Raw genomic sequence first — 16664 nt, forward strand, 5'->3', positions numbered from 1 at the left:
AACACCAACTCAATAGTTCTGCCCTTAGCGACCTCCTTACCTAATTTCAGAATTTGTATGCATTTCAAAAACTCCTTATCTAAACACCAACATAGACCCTGGTACAAAAATTCGAAAATCCAGCTATATCCTTTTGCAACATCAAAACGGTACCAAATTTAGAAATTATAACATGTATAAAATTCAAAAATTACCTCCCTATATCCAAAACTATATCCCAACCACGATACTCATTTACAGCTCTATCTGTTTTCCCAAAACCAATTATAGTAGTATTTAGTACTTTTCGTATACATAAGTAAGAATTTCCAAACCCTCCTCCTATCTCCACTCTAAACGTCAACTGCTATCCTAATAACGACTTTCAAAAATTTCCGCTCTACCCCTTTACACAATAACAATTTGAAACGAATTCTGTGACATTTAGTAATTTTCGTTCACTTATGGTATGGATACACATCCATATCTTAATCCAGAAGTCCACCTTTACTCATTAGGGTTATGACTTTTTTACAACCTCATATCCCTGTATCATAGCGTGATGAGTTTTGCCATAAGATTACATAAAATCTTAATTATAAGGTGATTCGGTGAAAAAACCTCACGCACAAAATGATTTTAAAATTTGAATTTATCAAAATTATGGACAATTTTTTGAAGTCACTGAAAACAGATATATAATTGAAAATAAGTTTTAGAGCCACATGAGATAATTAAAATTACATAAAATTTATTTCTCACTATTTTTCTTTAATTCAGAGAATCGTAAAAATGTCGTAAACGATTTTATTCAAAAATATAATGTTTTAACAAAAAACAAAAAATTTAAAATTTTTCCAAAGTGACTTTTTTCGCGGCTTTTTTAATATTTGAATGAAATAAACGTTATTATAGTTATTAGAAGGCTTATATTTATTCATTCGTGCAACAAAAAATAATTTTTTGAAAAAAAAAATTTTTTCATTTCATATATTTTTTCAAAAAATTATTTTTTTAAAATCGATTTGTGCGTGAACTTTTTTTATATTTCAATGAAATAAACGATAGCATAGTGATTAATAGGCAAAAGTTCATTCATCCCTGCTACAGGAAATCATTTTTGAGGAAAAATGTCAAAAAGTCATAACCCTATTACTCATATTCTATTTTTTTTTACCACTTAATACTTTTCGTACGAAAGTACGAATTTCAATAACTATTTCAATCCTCCACTCCAACAGTAACCTTAATTCTATATCCAAATTGTACCAAATTCAGTCTCATTCACAATTACAGCTCTATCCATTCACCAAAATCCAAATTTTAGCACATTTAGTACCACTTGGTGCACATAAGTACGAATTACCAAAACAACCTCCATATCTTAAACCTCCACTTCAATAGTAATCTTAATTCCAAATCCATTCACCCAAATCCAAATTGTACCAACAGTAATCTTAATTCTAAATTTCAGGATCCTAGCTCTATCCGTTCACACAAAAACAAATTGTACCAAATTTAGTACAATTTACTAATTTTTGTACGCAATACGTACGAATTTCCAAAATAATCTCAATCCTATATGCCAACAGCAATCTTATTTCCAAATTTCAGAAGTCCATCTCTATCCGTTCAATCAAATCCAAATAGTACCAAATTTAGTACCTATTAAGTACGAATTTCTAAAAAACTTTGCGTACACATGGGTACAAATTTCCAAAATTAACACCACTTCCCAACCCTGATTTCCGTACCAAATTCCAAGATTCTACGTATTTATACAGTATCGGCCAAAACTAAAGCACCCCCTCAGTAAATTTTTTTGAAATGATAATTTTTTATGGAAACTGAATTATAAATTTATGTTTTATTTTTCTTTTTATTTATTTATATCTTTATAATTGGAAAATACAAAAATAAGGAATTCAGAATTTAATAAACAAAAGTTAAAATTCAATAAATATTTTAGGTCGCAAATATAAGCGGACAAAACTAAAGCACCCCCCAATTTGAGGTACAACAAAAACTATTGAAATAAATATTTCGTTGCGTATCCTCTATTCTGAATGACACAATCACATCTTTTTGGTATAGAAGATACTAAATTAATAATTACTGCAGGCGAAATAATTGATTTTCGGAAAATTTAGCTTAAATCCTCAAAATACTGAAAATCGGAAGTTACCGTTATATGGAGGCTATACCCAAACGTGGACCCAGGTCCACGATTTTTGGTGGATATGTTTTGTGACCACTAAGAACCCTAAGTACCAAATTACAGCTAATTTTGTAGGAAAATGTGGCTTAAATATCCGAAATACCGAAGATCGGAAGGTACCGCTATAAGGGGGCTACCCCAAAACATTAGCCGATATTGTTCATATTCATCCAAAAATGATGCTACAGCATCCACTAGTCAAATACAATACGCTAACGTTTAAAAATTAGCAAAAGAACGAATTGCAGAAGAACGAAAGACGCCGGCTTATTCAGTCGACGACCAGCAAAAAAAAAACCTTTCATATCGACTAAAAATTAAGGAGCCAGACTGGCATTCGCCAAGACCCATTTGAACTGTTTTCCGATGAATCTATGTTTGGGTGTAGCCCCTATATAGCGGTAACTTCCGTTTTTCAGTATTTTGAGGATTTAAGCTAAATTTTCCGAAAAGCGATTATTTCGCCTGCAATAATTAATAATTTAGTATCCTTTATGCCTAAAAGATGTTATTGTGTCATCCAGAATAGAGGATAAGCAACGCAATATTGATTTCAATAGTTTTTGCTGTACCTCAAATGGGGGGGGGGGTGCTTTAGTTTTGTCCGCTTATATTTGCGACCTAAAATTGTTTTTGAATTTTAACTTTTGTTTATTAAATTCTGATCTCCTTATTTTTGTATTTTTCAATTATAAAGATATAAATAAATAAAAAGAAAAATAAAAAATAAATTTATAATTTAGTTTTCATAAAAAAATTATCATTTCAAAAAAATTTACTGAGGGGGTGCTCTAGTTTTGGCCGATACTGTATATATATATATATATATATACATATATATATATATCACCGACCCCCGAAATGGTTTGGTCGAACAAAATTTGTTAAGCTGCTGTAACTAGTTATTATATTTTTTTCTCATAAAAATGTTTGTATTTTTGGAGATTTCAAATTAAAACTTATATTTTCTTAAGTTTCTGAACAGAAAATGTACATCATTAACAAGTTTTGTAAGAAAATATTTAAAAAAATTTTGTTTGTATGCTGTTTTTGAGAGAAACTTCCAATGAAATCTGAATTACTTCTTCATGTCATATCATTCCACTATCAAATGCGAATTACTTAATGAATATACTCCAAGTTTATGTCATATTTGAACTATATAGAGCTCTCGAGGCTTAAAACTCATCCTGTAACAACAAAAATAACGAGTTCAGTTTTGTGGGAATGCACACTGGTCCCAACCTGCGACAAAAATCGATATCAGCAAATCTCTGCGACAATTTAGCAAGTTTTCTCTAAACATATTATATTTTAGTATTCCAGCACTGTTTTTGTAATTTATAACACTATTTACCAAAACAATACAGAAGAAGTTGACATTTGCGTATAATCTCTTAGAAACTTTAAAAACATCAGTAAGGTTGTGACTTCTTACAAGGCAAGTAACTCAAAATTGAAAGGATAAAATTATTTTTTTCGAAATGGAAGTTTTAGTACAAGGTTTTCTAATTACTTTTACATAAAAAATTGTACACATTATTCGCATAAAATGTGCTGAAAATCACATTTTTATAATACTTTCTTGTGGGTTTTTTTCCAAGTCCTAAAAAAGGTTTTTGATCATTGAGAACTCCAAATGGCAAATTACAACCAATTCGGGCCGAATATTTTGATAATATCTTCAAGATACCTGAAAACGAGAGATATCGTATGTCTATGTAAATGTAAATGTCTATTGGATACAATGTATGAAGGGTTGGTCCTTCGTGGACTACATCTTGAAAGCGAATTAGAAATTTGTTTTACTGCCATCGCTAACATTTTGTTATTCTATTTTAGACAAATTTGCTGCTAAACAGTATGAGAAAATAATGAAGACAAATGAATTTTTGTGCGTGACTTGTTTTTTTTTTCCTTATCATCACCGACGTTTAATTGTAGCCTCAGACTTTAAGGTTACGAGATTATATACACTAGAATACGATGCAAATAGGTCTCATCAAAATAATGATTTTAGACTCCACATAAATATCTTTGGAGATGATGGAAGTACTTACCACCGTCCATCTGTCTGTATCTCTGTTTGTCTGGCAGGTTGGAACTCATGATAACTGTCGAACGGATCAACCGATTTGGTCCAAGTTATGGATCTCGTAATGTTTTGTCCCAATTAAATTTAAGTCATATCGGTAACTCCGCCATAAAAGTTCAACAATTTTCAATAAAATGGTCGAAGGGACTATCCGATTCGGTCTAAAATCGAACCTAATATGGTCCACTCGCAAAATTACTTCCAAAAGTACATCAAGTTCCAAGAGAATATGTTTGGACAACATCTTCAGGTCACTCATACAAGTCTAACATAACTGCAGTTTAAAGACTGTTCGAGGATCCTTTGGACATGTTGTAGTCTTGTTTACAGCGATATCCTATTTTTCGTGGACAAGTTCATGCTTCCTGACAAAGCTCTCAATGCTACGGTCACCAACTAAAATAGCTTATGGGCGCGGTAACTATCGAGAGGAGTGTCTCTCAAAATAAGATCCATTTCTAAAATGAATTAGATTATTATTAGCGAATAATTAAGTGGGGTTCAATAAGGATCGATTGTTATTTGTCAAAACTATATAGAACTAAGTCCATCAAAGTGTTTGTCATCGAGTCCAAAAACTTCTAATCGTACAATTAAGAAATAAATATAATGCTTCTTTTTTAACATTATATTAAAAGTAAAAAAATAATCCTGAATCATAGTACGGTTACACTATAGTTTTATGCCGGGTTAACCCACTTCGAGAGGATTTATTTGACGTTTGCGTAATGGAATTGACATTTGAAATCCAAACCCACTTAGTTAAACCGGTTAAGTGTAACCGGGGTATCAGACTCTATCTCTTCCGGTAAATAATATGCAGCATTTTTAAGGTAATCTTGTGCAAACAATTTGAAGTGAGGATTTTTTGAAAGTACAGACCCAAAGTACAAAAGCCCTAGTTGCGTTTTGTTGAGTCAGATCTAGTTTGGATTTTATGCCCCCGCTAAACATTGTTAATTATCGACTTTTTAAAGCAACACGGGGATATGTCCCTGAAACCAATGCAAATCTTCTTCTGACCTCTGACGCAAATTTGTAGATAAGGGTCAGAATAAAATACTTGGACAAATATTGAACTGGAAAAACTACAATTATTACCTCAAATTTTATAATATTTCTAAAAATTATATAATTTGTATAGATTTCGCACCATATCTCCAAAACTGTTAATTTTTTCTTAATGTTTTCATTTGGAAACAAAGCAACGACAACGGCAGCCGATATTTTTAAAAATTAGGCTAAGATCCTAAATATTATGAATTCTTTCTATTGAATTTATATACTTTGTACCAATATTTCATATAAAATTCGAAAAATCGAACATGTAGAATGAAATATGTGCCAAAATTTTCCTGTCCATCGGACAAAAATGTACGGAGATATTAGCTTTCGAAGGGAAACATTTATTGTGTTCTGTAAGTAGCATAGAATCTAAAAGCGTGTGTCCACTGTAGCTCGAAAATGGATGCTCCGGTCTTTATATGTTTTTTGGGACTATAATACACATAAACCATGTGCTTAACCGAGAGAGTCTTTAAAAAACTGCTGACGGAGTCCGTTTTTTAAACCAAAATTTTGATTTTAACTGTTCAAAATTTTCAAAAATTGATTTTTTTAATTCCGTTTCGATAAAACAGTGCTTTATAGGCGGGCATCAGAAAGATTATACAAAAAAAGTTAGAAGGTAACTCAAGGTTTAATAGATTTCTTATAAAAAATGCATGAAAATGGCTTTTCTGATACTTATAAGTGGCCATAGCTCCTTAAAATAGCTTAACGTAACGCTACACAACATTTGAATTTTTCAAGATTTTTGGCCAAGTTGGTGGCCACAAAGCAGAATTTTGGTGGAGAACTAGGGGTTGCCATTAGAAGCAATGCCCTAAAAGTATCCATCAATCCCATGTGTGCAAAAACAGTTATTCAGGGTCAAATATCAAAATTTAGGAATTTCTTAGATTATCGGATTTTTTTTTTTCTTCAAAACGGTGGGTCTAATCAAAAAGTGACTACAGCAAATATTGCAGACAGAAAAATTCTCTACAAGCATGGTTTTAATATTTTCTCCTAGAAGGAACCATTCTCGAGATATAGCGGTTCTAAAAACACATCAGTTATACGCACTTATAAGGAAAATACGCATGTGTTCAGGTGAAACGGCTAAAATAACCGGAGTAACCGGTCAACCTTCTGCAAACAATTTCAAATAGATGTGAGACGAGTTTTCAAGCTGCACTTTTCCAAAATGTGCGTGGGATACATGACTGAATGAAACAATACAATGTGCAAAGTTTTGACCAATCCGAAACTACTTGTGGATTTGTCATTTTAGTTGGTATTATCAGGTTTTTGGCCATTATCTCAGGAAGTATAGAATTAGTCCGGAAAAAAATTGTACCGTTGTAAAAAGAGGCCTCTAGGAAAAGCTACAGACAATGTTTCACAATGATCCGAGAGAAGCTCTTAAACTCCACTTATTCCGAACTATGTGTGGGAGTTACCCGAGGGAGTGGACCGATATAGTCCATATTCGAACCTGATACTTAACTTGATGAAATAATACGATGAACAATGTTTGTACAAATCAGAAGCTCCCTGCGAGAGTTATCTTGTGGTTTTGCCATTTTAGTTGGTACCGTTAAGGCCATTACCTCAGAAGTATGGTCCTGCCTCGGAAATAAATTGGGAGGAGTTTTTTAACTTGACTTATTTCGAATTTTGTGTGGGAGGTACACGAAGGCGTGTACCGATATAGTCCACATTTCAACTTGATACATGACTGGATGAAACACAGTTTGGACCAAATCTATTGCTGCCTTCAAGAGTTGTCGTTCACACAATTTTAAAGAAAATATTTGAACTCTTGTGGGGGAAGTGCCCGAATTAGTGGACCGATATGGTAGTCTTCGAACTTAAACTAAATAAACAAATAAAGTACGAACAGACAGACACAACACGAGAGTTAGACATCGGTAAGCTGCAATCACAACAGATAGCTACAACATATTCCACTCAACTGGCCCAATTGTTTAATCAAAACATTCCTCGTACCAATAACATATCAGCGCAGTGGAAAAATATTGGCTACTCCATGCAAACAGCCTCAAAATCCATACTTGCATTCCAGAGACCTCCACCAAGGAAGACATGGTATGACCAGGAGTGTCGTGCTGCTACCAAAGAAAAAGGGCTACTTTACAATCAGTAGCAACGCGTTGCGCACGAGAGAGGTGTCGGGAGAAATGGAGAGAGAAGAAACGTCTTTTCCACTGGAAAAAGAGAGAAATTGAAAAGCGGGAGTGTAAAAAAATCGAAATGCACAGGAGCCAGAACGAGGTCCGATAATACTACAAAAGAGTAAACCATCAAACTGATGGTTTTGGTGCAGGCATATCCTCCTGTAGAGACCAGCAAGGTAATTTGGTAACTGCTACATATAGTGTACTCATGACATGGATAGAGCATTTTTGCAAACTGTTTGTATCCAATACTAGCGAAGACGACGAAGATAACACAGATCCAACCCAGAATATGGTATTGAATGTATACCTCCCGGCCAAGATGAGTTAAAGACAGCGGTAAACCTGCTGTGATCTCTTCAACATCTTGCTGGAAATGGTACAATATGCACCAATACCAACATGTTACTTATTTATGCCGACGATATTGACATCATGGGTTGATCAATAAATGAAGTAACTGATACTTTTAAGAAATTCAAGGAGAATCTGCTGGCAGTAAACAGCGACAAGACCAAGTTGATGGTGTCAACGCGAAATGCGTCGCTAGATGTGTGGACGTTTGTTCATATAATTTGAGCAAGTTAAAGACTTCGTCTACATCGGCACCGCCATAAACATAAAAACAGCATCAGTTGTGAAATAAAAAGATAAATAATACTAAGTAACAGATGCTACTTTTATCTTTAGTAAGCAGTGGCATCTCATCAAACAAACCAACATACAAAACATTGATACTATCCATACTAATGTATACGTACGTCCTATGAGCCACGATCTGTATCGGATATACCACGACCTCAGTATAGTTAAATGTAGTTAAATGTGTCGAGATACAACGATTGCGTTGGCCAGGCCATGTCATAAATATTGCAAAAAATTCTAAATTGATTTAGACATTTCGTTATTTTTTGGTTTTATGACGCTAACATCACGAAATTGAGATATCTTTCCGTGCAGTTCAAATCGAAACATGAATTATATATCCAGTTATTGAATATTTTGAAGATATAATGCATTATAAACTTATGTTATTATATTGTACTACATATATTATATTAAAAACCCAAAAGAAAAAAATAGCCCATCCAAACTCAATACCGAATAAAATTTGCCAGTCTAATTCTGTTTTATACTTTTAGTATTGTTCAAAACTAAATGGTAGGAAATAGTAAATTTTATCTAAAAATAAACTGTGGTATATTAACAGCCGTAACAATAATAAATTACGTCTGGCCAATACAAAAAATAATTCGCTTTTTATAAAATTGGCAAAAAATTTTCTGAGCACAACACCCAACCAATCTATTAAAAGTAAATTATTTACTTTTAGGAATGTTCTAAATTATATGTAAATTACCCTTGGGTACACAAAAGAAATATCTACTTTTCACAAGAAAATTATATGCTTTGAATGTGCTATTTTCAAAAAATATTCCCTTTCTTCACAAATATTTATATTGAAAAATAATACCTAAACAAATTGGAAAACACGTAGATTTATTGAAATAAACGGTAAATGGAATGATTAAAAGGGTGTGTTCATGAGTGTAATGAACAGAGATTCCCAAATTGTCATTAAAAATATTATAGAGTTATATAAAACTTTGAAGTCGGAGTAAAATTGATAAACAGAGAAATATCCACCACATCTAAGCAAACATAATACAAATTTGTTGATGCAAATTTAATTTTTGTGGTACATAAATATTTTATAGGACTAATCTTTATGTCAAATATTAAAAAAAAAGTTCAATGGTTAATACGACATTGTTAACAATTTCATTGTTGAAATCGATTTCGGCGTGGGAACACTTTTTCACTAAATCGACCTTATAACGTGTTTTTGTTATAAGAACAATATTCCCACATGGTACTGGCGTATTTGGTTACAGCATTAATGATTTTATATCGAAATTTTGCATAAAAATTCAGAGATTAATTTATATTATTGAAAATAGGCCTATCTTTCCCCCTTTTGTATATCCCATATGTAATGAATTGTACACTCCAATTACGTTGTTTTGAAAGTACGAGGTATGTATATATTAAAACAATCCTAGTCATTTGCAGCAATTAGCGGGTGAAAATAAAATTACCACTAGGTGTACAAATAAAAATAAAAAACTATTCAAAACTCTGTTCATATTTTGCAATGTTATTAATTTCCAATTGGCGTCAATCCAAAATTGTTTGCACCAAATAGTAGAACATAATATCAATCATAACGGACCCCCTATCATGGACTACAAAATAAAACGAGTGGGAGAAAATAATTGCTAAATAGCTATATATCAATAACTAAACTAATAATAAATACATTTATGATATTTGAACGCATACAACTTGCAAGCACATTGATTTCACTTGTTGAGAATGCGAACAAAAGTATATCCCATGTATATCCCATTGGTGAATAAATATGGAAATTCTTCATATGCAGCAGTTTTTGAATATTTAGTATAGAGAGTAAATGAAAATGTTTCATCATCTGACTACCGATTGATTAACAAAAAAGTTGTTTTAAAGTGGCCCGGTACAGAACATATGTCGCATTCTACGAAAGCTGATCTTTCAGATTTTCATTCCAATTTAGATATGTTCTGTTGTTACGTAACAGTCTTTGCTATTTCACATGCGTACAGTAGTAGCTGCCATTTGAGAAAGATGTACTTTAAGAAGTGAGTTCAGTGCAACATTTAGGTGAAAGTACAATATTGGTATCGAATGAAATAAACTGTATATTGACCAAACTGTAACATGGTTTTGTCGTTGGCTGGGATAAACTCATGATGATGTAGACGATTTAAGAATGATCGGTTCGGTGATTCGTTGCTGGGGAGTGGACGATCCGTTGATGACCGGGGTTAGTTGCCCTGTAGTAGACGGTGGTTAGTTGCCCCGTAGTAGACGATTTGAAAGTGATCGGGAACTAGATGATTCGTTGCTGGGTAGTAGCCGATTTGATGAGGATAGGGAACTTGGAGTTTCGTTGCTCGTAGAGCTGGCAAACTATCGATATCGGCCCCATTCGATTTTTTCGATATTTCCATTTCAAACTATCGATAAAATCGATACTTTCGTAGATTTGTCACCCCTACTTATTTATAATCCAAAATGGCCAACAAACGTGTTTTGTTTACATAACGTATGTCATCGAAATACCGTTGTAAAATTCAATTTTAAAACGATTACACATTCTATTGTTACCCCCTAGCAATGAAAACTCCAATTGTCGCAATTTAATTAGTCCAGAGCTAGTTCTAATTGATGCTAGTTCACAATTGACCACTAAGTAATCCGAAAGGAATCCTCAAGTAAACGACAAGACGACAGTTGCGACTATTTACTCTACGGGAAATGTGGTAATGTATAGAGAGTCAATTGGTTACTTTCGCAGACATCCCCTTGTAAATGTTTGCAGTTGATTGCACTGTGATGGGTCTAAAGTGGAGCTAGTTACTGTAACCCAGAGAGTTTCCGATACAGAACTATTGTATATTGCTAGCTTGTACTCACTCGTAGGCCGAGTGTGCAGAATGGTCAAAATATTAAAAAGTTGAAAACTCAACCAAGCCAAACTTGTGCCCTTTCATGCGGCAGTTGCAACAAAAATATCGAAACAATGCTAACCAGATTTGGCACAACGAACCTAGCTGTAAGGTATCCAACGCAATCTAGCCCATCCTCTCCAAACAAAGGACTACAGCCCTACTTTCCATGAAGAAGTCCTACCTGAAATTAACGATAGCAATAATCACGGGTCACTGCAGAATAAGATCAATGTCCCGCATTTGGGGAAGAGACGACACTGTTTGCTACTGCAAGTTATGCGAAGATGAAGAAGAAACAAAAACAATCGCACACTTATTATGTCGCTGCCCAATGATCACGACGTGGAGACGGCGAATTATGGTCTATTATGGTCTACACCTAATCGATGAACTTTATTCACATTTTTATGAGGAGGTTTTTTATTCACCAAAGTCTAAAAATGTTAGTAAAATGGGGACTGCTCTAATGGTATTCTAACTACTAAAACATAAATGCCGAGATGCATAGAAATAATTTGGGAAAAGTGGATGATGCAATTTAAAATTCTATACATCGGTCGGTACTTACTATTCAATTGTGGATATGAAAATACTAACATATTTTGATATTTTGTAAAGAACTTGTCCACTAAAAAAACAACATACAAAATGTGCAAAAACTAAGTATTTTATATGACAGGTGCACCCTTATTCATAGTTTTGAAGATAATAACAATCCTTACTTGATTTTTTACGCTTGACAATCTTGTTAGGATTTTAATGACTTAAATCCTTTTTAACAGAGGTAGAACAATTTCTTGGATAATTGTTTAACGAAAACAGCACCTTATACGTATAATTGCACAATTTTTGTGAGATCTTGTAAAAACACATTGTTAATAAACAACCAAACCAAAAAAATAATAACAACAAGACATGACTTTCGTAAAAAATCCAAACAATGTTCCAGTTAAAAGTACTCAATTTCTTGTTTACAAAAATTTCTGAGAACGGCTTACTTTAATGAATGCACAACACTGTGCCGCACATTGTAGACTTTCTTTTGGTTTGCCGCGTTACACGCTCATTCAGTGTTCGTATTACATTTCAAATTGTGGCCAGAGTAAAGTTTGGCCCAAACAAAACAGAGAGGCATTCAACTACAATGCACGACCACTACAATCGGCAATAAAAACAACGCTTATTTTACAGGAAAATTATTGTTGCCATGTTTTTATTTCGGCCATCCAGTCATCGCTGTTGAGCTTAAAATCGCATTCAGACATTGTCTGTCATTGAAAAATTCTTAAATGAATGACGTACATACATGTCGTCGATGTCATGCTTAAGTGTTCCAGACGCCATTTTCCCGTTTTGAGATAATCGCATTTTAATGTTTGCGTTACAACTGTTTGGATCTGACTGAAGAAAGTATTTATATCTTTGACTAGATTAGTAACACTACATAGAACATCTTTGCCAAAAGAGAATTCTTTAAAAATAGAATTTTTGTCGAGTTGTTCCATATCCACACTTATGACATAAATGCAAAATTTTGTAATTCACATGGAACAAAGTTATACAATATTTTTTCCCTTTGCCTCAATAAATTCAAACCTTCTAATTCGAAAATTAAAGTTCTGATTTTTGGAATGTGTTTTTGAATTTGTAAGTTATTATAATGGTCGGGCTACTCTATCATTTACGAGGGAAATCACTTGTGACATGACCCGTCTAGGGTGGAGTGGCACGACCACCTACCTCTGGAACCTCTGAGGTTCCCGCGGACAAAAAACTGACTACGGGGGTGTTCCCCTAAAACAAAAAACAAACATGGAGGACAAAGAAGGAATAAAAGTTACGGTGCAGGGCCTAAATAACCCAGTACCGGCGGGGAATAGTGATCTGCCTGCGAGTCACACCTCGTCGTCATCAAGCGATCGTGAGCAAACATCTCCCACAGATGTGGGTGCCTTGGCATCTGTGGTCGACGGTACTGCTACAAGCACGCAACCGAAAGGTAAAAAAGATGAGGAGAAAGGGAAGCGAAGGGAGAGTTTAATCTGGACCCAGCCATCCGAGGATGGGAGCGACCCTGACTCCGAATCAGACAGCAGTTGCAAAATCAACACCACCGTTGTGGAGAAGCCCGTTAACGAGGAGGTCCACAAGATGGTAGAAGAGGTAAGCGAAAGCATATCTAAACTTACAACGGAGAAAAAAGTTCGGTGGACTGGAGCCCAGAGACGTAGGTACCAGAGGATCCAGGCACAGCTAAACAAAAAACAGCGGGCCGCACCAAAAGAGATCAACAATCCCTCCACTTCCTCGGAAGCGGCGAAGAGGATTAGATCTCCAGAGGAAGAAAATACCGCCAAACCAAGTAAGAAGAAAATGAGCTTCCCACCATCAAATGCCCCAAGCAATTCCTCTCAAAACCCACGCGAAGGAGACTGCCCAAAGAACCCTTCGACGGAGGGCGAAAAGGAGTGCTCGGGTACGAAGAAGGTGAGCGCGACCGCGGAATCCTCTGGAAGTACCAAGGGCTCTGATAAGAAGCCCAGGGCCTTCCAGAAGAGGAAGATGGGCGCAGAGACTGGCTCGGAGCCGCCATCTACTTACGCCAAGGTGGCCAGGAAGAACTACAGGGACGAGAGGTGCTATGCAGTGATCGATACCAGTAGAGGGTCCGGCAGATTACCTAAAGAACACCAGCAGGCCATCGAAAATATGGTCAGCGATAAAATACTGGAACACATTCTAAAGAGTGGGCCAATAAAAATAGTCAGCAGCGAGCTCAAAGGGGACCTCTTAGTATACCACTTGGGACCGCACGCGAACCCGGCCGCTCTCGAGGAAGTCATCAACAGTGTGACAACTCCTTGGGAAGGCGGAAAATTGAAGCTGGTGAGGAAGGACGAGATACCTCATCTGACTAAAGCGACGGTTTACGTCAAAGGGTATGGCTGCAAGTTCGAGACAGAACGCATGCTCGAGGTCTTTGGCAAGCAAAATGAGACCTTGGAAGTGAAGAGGTGGGAAGTCTTCCACAGGGAGGAGAAAGAGGATGGCACTCTCCTTGTGGTTGGAATTGACGACCTCTCACTATCCAGTCTTACAAAGACAAAGGGTAAGGCGTACTACATCTGTAATGCAGTCACCTTTAAAGTTGGAAGGGCACGAGTCGGGGAAGAAGAAGAGGATGCCCACCAAACCAGCAAGGAGGACAAACCACCGAGCAATTCCGAAGAGGGGGTCGAAGCCATCAGCGACTCCCAAGAAGCACGCTTACTGGATGACTCATGATTGAGGTCATCCAGATAAACCTCCATCGGAGCGAAACGGCAACTCAAGCCCTGATGGATAAAATAAACAAAGGTAAAATACACATCGGTTTAATCCAGGAACCTTGGACCGTAAAGAACAAGGTTTCCGGACTAAACCACATTAATTACCAACTCTTTTACGCTAATACAGGAAACCGACCGAGGACCTGTATTATATGCCATAAAAACTTATGCTTTCTTTTCTCCCCAGAGTTGTCAACCTCGGACGCCACAGTGTTGAAGCAAGGGAATGGTAATATATACCTCGCATCAATCTACCTGCCGTTCGACTCGCCGACATTACCACCTTCGTCGGAGCTACAGCAACTGGTGAGGAAAATCAAGCAAACAGGTAACGAAGTACTAGTAGGTAGCGATGCTAACTCTCACCACATTTCGTGGGGTAGTACTAATACTAACAAGAGGGGTCAAGCCCTTCTAGAATTTTTGAATACTAACGACCTGATAACCCTTAACATAGGAAATACACCAACCTTTGTTAACAGAGTTAGGGAGGAAGTATTAGATGTAACAATATGTTCAGAAAATCTAATAAACGAGGTACATGAGTGGAGAGTTTCAAAGGAACACTCCTTCTCTGACCATAGGTATATTAGGTTTAAAATATCAAGGCCACCGCCGAATCCGATAACTTTCCGAAATAAATCCAAAACTAATTGGGCTAAATTCGGAAAACAAGTTAAAGATAGACTAGGGCAAGAAGTTGAGGTTTGCCTAAGCAAAGAAGATATTGATAGGAATGTCAATAAACTAACAGAGGCTCTAGTAAGGTCTTTCGAAGAAAGTTGTCCACTTCGAGAGAGGAAATCTGCCTACGAAAAACCCTGGATGACAGGGGAAATTCGTAACAAAGGCAAAGAGGTCCGAAGACTTTACAATAGGGCAAAACGTAAAAAAGCAGCTGTATTCTGGGACAACTACCAAACAAAACTAAAAGAATACAACAAAATGACAAGAAACGCCAAACGGAACTCCTGGAAGCTTTTTTGTGAACAGGTAGATAGCGTGAATGACGTCACTAAAATTAAAAAGTTTCTATCTAAAACTCACTCACAACCCGAGCTTCTGGTTGATGAGACGGGTAAAAAGATGGAAACAGCCGAGGAAACTCTAAGCCTTCTGATGAGAACGCACTTCCCGTCGAGTACTACGGCACATACAGTGTCACCGATGGAGATAGCTTATGCATCAGAAGAAGCACCAAAAATCAACAACTTGATGATTAAAGAAGCAATAATGAGCTTCTCACCATACAAAGCAGCGGGACCAGACCAGATTTTCCCAGCCTTACTTCAAAGGGAAGTGGACTATATTTCGTCCAATCTGGTCGAGATTTTCAATGCTTGCTTAAACTTTGCGTATACTCCATTGGCCTGGCAAGAGGCAAGGGTAGTATTCATTCCCAAGCCCGGCAAGTCAAGTTATGCAATACCAAAATCTTATCGTTCGATAAGTTTAACTTCATTCTTACTCAAAACAATGGAACGGACGGTCGACACCATGATAAAGAGTAACATCCCTAACGATATGCTCAAGTACAAACAACATGCATACGTAAAAGGTAGATCAGTGGAAACCGCATTACATGAGGTAGTACACCACATAGAGAGAACCTTCGAGATGAAATTGTATACTCTCGCAGTTTGCATCGACATCGAAGGAGCGTTCAACAACGTCAGCACCGAAACGCTAATCCACTCCTTAGACGAGTTTCAGGTAAACCGGGCCTTGAGGCACTGGATAGACCACATGCTAAGGAATAGATGGATAAGCTGCGCGCTACAAGACGTAACAAAAAGAGACAAAGTTGGTCAGGGGACGCCACAGGGAGGAATACTATCACCTCTCCTATGGGTTACCACCATAAATAGTCTACTAAGGAACTTAACCGACGAAGGATTTGAACCCATCTGCTATGCAGACGACGTTATAATACTTCTTAGGGGAAAGAATCCAAATATACTCTGTAGAAGGGCCGAAACGGCTCTAAAAATAGCATACAACTGGGCTAGACCGAGAGGTCTAAATGTCAACCCGGAAAAAACAGAATTATGTCTATTCACTAGGAAAACGAAAATAGGAGCTTACGAAGAACCCGTTTTCCTAGATAAGATGATAAACATTTCTCCAACAATTAAGTACTTGGGAGTAATTCTAGACAGGAAACTTAAATGGAGAGACCATATTCAGGAAAGGGCTAATAAAGCCCACAGATGTTGGTCAACCTGCAGAAGAGCTATAGGCTCAAAA

The sequence above is a fragment of the Musca autumnalis genome, unplaced genomic scaffold, assembly GCF_047663935.1.
Source record: "Musca autumnalis isolate F117 unplaced genomic scaffold, ASM4766393v1 scaffold_5, whole genome shotgun sequence".
NCBI classification, from domain to species: domain Eukaryota; kingdom Metazoa; phylum Arthropoda; class Insecta; order Diptera; family Muscidae; genus Musca; species Musca autumnalis.